Source organism: Nematolebias whitei, chromosome 11, assembly GCF_014905685.2.
Source record: "Nematolebias whitei isolate Nwh7 chromosome 11, NemWhi1, whole genome shotgun sequence".
Classification (NCBI taxonomy): Eukaryota; Metazoa; Chordata; class Actinopteri; order Cyprinodontiformes; family Rivulidae; genus Nematolebias; species Nematolebias whitei.
In genome coordinates, this window is record NC_056508.1 from 16,648,165 (window position 1) to 16,653,866 (window position 5,702).

Genomic DNA, 5,702 nt, shown 5'->3' on the forward strand with positions numbered 1-5,702 from the left:
TATATATATATATACGTATATATATATATACAGTATATATATATACTCACATACATACATATGGCCACCACAGCCATTCCACCTTAACAAGTACAACAATAGCCACCTCCCTATTATTTTTACATACACTGATCTAAAGTGAGGTCGAGTCAAACCTAACACACACTCTGAATCCCAACTAATAACACGAGGTTGTTTAAAAGTTTGGCCTGTGAGAATATAAGAGATGCACATTTCTCCAAGGAGTGCTAGTTTTTGATTCTGCTGGAAATCTGCTCAAATCAAATTCAACATTCATTACATTATTTTTGTTGTTGTTCATAAAAGCAGTTCTTCATAACATCACTGTCCCAAAGACTCTGAGGAGATATGGAGTCAAGAGTGCAGCATGTCGCTGGTTTATGTGTGTATTTATCCCTTTTTGCATAATATGAAAGACCAGCAACAACCCACAACTGTGCCTCACAAATAGAACATTCTAAGAAGCACAAAGAGTTAAGACAGCTGTTAAAAACTTGGTGTTCTTCATCCATAAGAAGAGTAATCTTAAAAAGCTGAAAACGAATCATCAGACTAGAGCTTTAATCTTGTAAAATACTTCATACAATACGTGGATCTTTGCCAAGTAGTGAAAATATAATAACCATCATCAGAAGCTGTAAAGACAAATACATATCCAATAATGTGGATCATAACATCAACGTGTTCTTCCTGAAAGTGGACCATGAAGAATAACTTCACCGCTCTGCAAACATCCAGAGTTGTCCTTCTCATCCCTGCAGCTCAACTGAACAGTGCTAACTGTCCCCATTGGATCCGTCTATGTGAATCACAGAGCTGTAGTAAAGGAACATGCAGATTTGCCTTTAAAAGAAAATATAATTGAACTGATTTACAAACTTTGCTTTCATCAGGCAACACTGGCACCCTTCATGCTGGCACTCGGTGCGACTCTGGAACTAATTGGCTCATCTCATTCCCCCGCTTACATAACCAGCTGATATAATCAATTTTACAGGACTGCAGATGGGTGAAATCTGGTATCATCCTCTTCGCCTCGGACAGATTCCTGATGCAAATGACTTTCAAATGGCTCCGTGGGTACAGCTCGCTTTGGCCTTGTGGACTGAAAGTGTTTGACAGCACCCCCGGGAACCCAACAGAGGTGGCCGTGCACGGAAGCAAATCTAAAAGTTTAACAACAACCGATAACATTTAACTCACATGCAATATTTTAAAATTAAAGACTAAGCATTAAATTAAAACTGTTCTGGTCAAAGCTTGAACATAAACATGGGATTTCACTTTATGTGTAGATCTACTGTAAATGTCTGTTGTAGATGACTCTCAGCCACTACCACACCAAATTATAGCTGAAAATCTGTAAAATTATTTAAAATACAGTCATTTTTACAACGCCCATGCTCATTACATGACTTCAGTAATTATTGTCAAAGATTCAAGCTCTGCTCTCAGGATCAGTGAGCACTAAGAGTGGTCAGGAGTGACTCTCAGCAACAACCACAGCAAATTTTAGCCCAATATTGTTAGAAGTTTAATCTTGCTGGAGGCCCAGTCTGGTCTACTCTGACTCATAACCTGGTTCGGAACAGATCAGCTCAGTCTCAGCTGCCCACAATGAACGATCCCAGGGTCAACACCCGATAAGGACTCATTTTTATTTTTGCTTGCTTCCAACACAAGATAGATTTGCACTCTGCCCATTATCCACCATCAGAAACAGATAAGACCAAAGAGGTCAAACATAGTCACCCCACTGATACATTCTGATTGGCTGTACACCTCCAGATAAAGGAAGAGGGCCACCTGCGTCATGAAGGACCCCACTCACCCAGCACACACACGTTTTTTCCTCGCTCCCCTCAGGAAGGAGGTTAAGGAGCATTAAGTGTAGAACCACTAGACTGAGGAACAGCTTCTACCCTGAGGCTGTTAGACTCATGAATCTCTAACTAGAATAATCACTGTGAAAAACCATATCATGTTGCTGCTGATCTGTTTCATGTTGCTGCTGATCTGTTTCATATTGCTGCCGATCTGTTTCATGTTGCTGCTGATCTGTTTCATGTTACTGCCGATCTGTTTCATGTCGCTGCTGATCTGTTTCATGTCGCTGCCGATCTGTTTCATGTCACTGCTGATCTGTTTCAAGTCGCTGCTGATCTGTTTCATGTCGCTGCCGATCTGTTTCATGTCGCTGCTGATCTGTTTCATGTCGCTGCTGATCTGTTTCATGTCGCTGCCGATCTGTTTCATGTCGCTGCTGATCTGTTTCATGTCGCTGCCGATCTGTTTCATGTCGCTGCCGATCTGTTTCATGTCGCTGCTGATCTGTTTCATGTAAATGGGACCCTGTGTACACAATTTCATTCCAACACATGTACCACATGTGGTGCAAATGACAAATAAAGAATCTTGAATCTTGAATGTGAAGACGGAGCCATGTTCCAACATAAGTTGGGGCGTTCTGTTGCTCGGGGCCTCCGCTTCCGGTTCCGTGTTGCGATGGGTCGGACTCCGCCTCAGCGCTTTTAATGTAAAAGTTACAAAACTTTTCCTGCCTTATCTACATTAAAAGGTAAAAAGAATTGATCTCTCTTGTTTTTAATGAGTTCGTGTGAGTTTCCTCTCCACCTGGGAACGAAAATAACTGGAAGGGCGTCGTGGTCGGCCATCTTCAAACATGCTGACCCCCAAAAATAATCAAATGTACATCTGGTGATTACTTCCTGTGAGTTTCATCAAAGTCTGTCCCGTTATTTATGTAGTCTTCCTCTGAGAAGATGGACAAATGAACACAAGCGCATGCAGACAAGGACAAAAACATTATCACCCACAGAGCGTTCACACAAACTCCTGATGACTGAGCAAAGTTCTGTTGACGGAACTGAAACAGCGACCCGGTGTTCCTCTGACGCCGGTGTGGGAGCCTCACTGTGGGACCAACAGCAGCTCAAAATGTCAACCTTTGACCCCTTTCCCTTCCCCTGCTGACCTCACTGTTATCCCTGATTAATAATAAAGGCTTGTGGACACACAGTGAGGAGGGAGTCGTTCCACACAGCAGCCATCATTCTATACAGGATGGAGGCATGGAGCTGGCTGTAATAAGTACATATAGAAAGTATCTCAACTCACAGAGGTGTACATTCATGCACTGAAATGGAAAAACAACAAGAATATTAATGTTTTATTCAAATCATCTAACTGCATGGGAAAAGTGGCAAAGACATCAGCCAAGTTAAACAAATATTGATCAGATTAAATTCCACCTGAAAGAGTTTTATTGCTCGATGCTAAAAGTTAAGTGTTTGTATGTTTTGTGAGTTGGTCTGTTACTAAAATATTTCATGAACCACTTGAGAAGTTCTGACGAAACTTGCAGAGAGTAATCACTGGCTGTACATTTATAAATTAGTATTTTTTTTAAATCAATTCATGTCAAAATGGTGGCCACAGGTTAATGACCATAGAAAACGCAGATATGTTGAAATGGAAACAATTTGACAGATATCAAAGCTCATGCCCAATAATCCACATAAAACATCCAACAAAGTTCAGTCAGGTCGTCTGGACAGGTTCTTTTTTTGTTGTTGAGATGTTTCATCCTTTATCCAAAGGACTTCATCAGTCCAAGGAGCCACAACAAACTCAGTTCCACAAGCAGCACCATCACGTAGTGGACCAACATGTTTGATGGTGATAAGATGACCTGACTGAACTTTGTTGGATTATTACCTGGATTATTGTGCATGAACTTTGATGTTTTGAGCCACTTTAACCATGGCTGCCTCAGAGGAGTCGACAGGGGAGAGGGCGGACTCCAGAAACCATCTTATCACCATCAAACTGGTTGGTCCACTATGTGATGGTGCTGCTTGTGGACCTGAGTTTGTTGTGGCTCCTCAGACTGATGAAGCCCTTTGGATGAAGGATGAAACATCTCAACAACAACAATAACAAAAAAACATCCAGATGACCTGTCTGAACCTTGTTGGAATTTGACAGATATTGTCCAAATATTTGGTGTGGTTGTTGCTGAGAGTTTTCAAAACTCATGCTCTGGACAAGACATCTTGATGTTTGACCAACATTTCTCAACATAAGAGGATCCCAGTCTAAGATTCTGGCATGAAACAGGTAGCAGGAGACGACCTTTATTTTTAATCAATAATGCGTTCTTTTAGTTTTGCCTTATTTAACTCTTTCTTAGAAATCAGCTACTAAAAACAAGTGAAACGTGTTACCAACACAGCTGCTCGGCACCGTATGGGTTCTGATTGGCTGTCGATACAACATCCATCAACAATTATATAACTCTTCAATTCAACAGCAAACACCCATTTCCCATTTTGTGGCGACAATCAGCTCATAATCCAGTTATGAGGATTAAATTCTTACTGCAGCTTATTCGGATCAGAACTAACAAGAAATTAATTGAAAGGGGTTGACCCTTCACAGGAATAAATCTCTGCAGCTCAGCCGGCAGAAGTGACAGAGAAGCGCTCACAGCAAGTGACAATGCTGACGATAACGTTTGGAACATACCAAGCAAGCATTGCAAGTAGCAAGGACATAATTTCAGTGTTCTGCTCTCAAATGTATAAGAAGCTAAGCTGAAAGGCTTAAATCAGACAAATTAAAAACACATACAGATATAAACACACACACACACACACACACACGTACACACCACCATGTGTGTTTCTGATGTGATAATTGCTGGAGGTGTGTTCCTAAAATCCAAAGTAGGACTCTTTTTTTTACCTACAGATGTGCACATTTCCACAAGACCTGAAAAGCTACAATTAAAGGGTGACACATTTGTGCTGCTCTCCCACTGTGTGTGGGATGGCCTGAAATAGAATTGCAGGGTTTCAACGAGCAAATCACTCTCTGCTGCGCGGCACATGCAGACTCCAACCCTGCAACTCAAGGAAAGGGAAAATGGAGGCTCTGTTTTTAGGCACAGCCATCTTTGTTGGATTATATATATATATATATATATATATATATATATATATATATATATGCACGTTACAGGAAGGGTCAGAGCAGACACTCTACCTGCTGAGGAGACTGAGGTCTTTTGGAGTGCAGGGGGTGCTCCTGAAGACCTTCTTTGACTCGGTAGTGGCATCAGCCATCTTCTATGGTGTTGTGTGTTGGAGCAGCAGCTTATCATCAGCTGAGAAGAAGCAGCTAGATGAGCTCATCAAGAAGACCAGCTCGGTGCTTGGACGCCCCCTCGACCCAGTGCAGGTGGTGGGAGACACAAGGACTCCAGCTAAAATAACATCATTGCTGGACAACGTCTCCCACCCCGCGCATGACGCTGTTGCTGAACTGGAGAGCTCGTTCAGTGACAGATTACTGCATCCTAAATGCACAAAGGAGCGTCACCGCAGGTCCTTCCTCCCAGCAGCTGTTAGACTCTACAACCATCACTGCTCCCAACAAACTCAACAAGGATTAAATACATGCTGACCTCTGCTGAAACACACACTCTGCCTGTAATACTGTACTGTAAATAGTCTGTTTTTATCAATGTTCAATTGAACATTATTATTGCTATTGTTCGTCTTAGTTCTTCATATATTGTTTTTAACATTTAGGAACTTTTGTGTGAAATGTTTTAATCTGTTGCTGCTGTTACACTTGAATTTCCCATCTGTGGGACA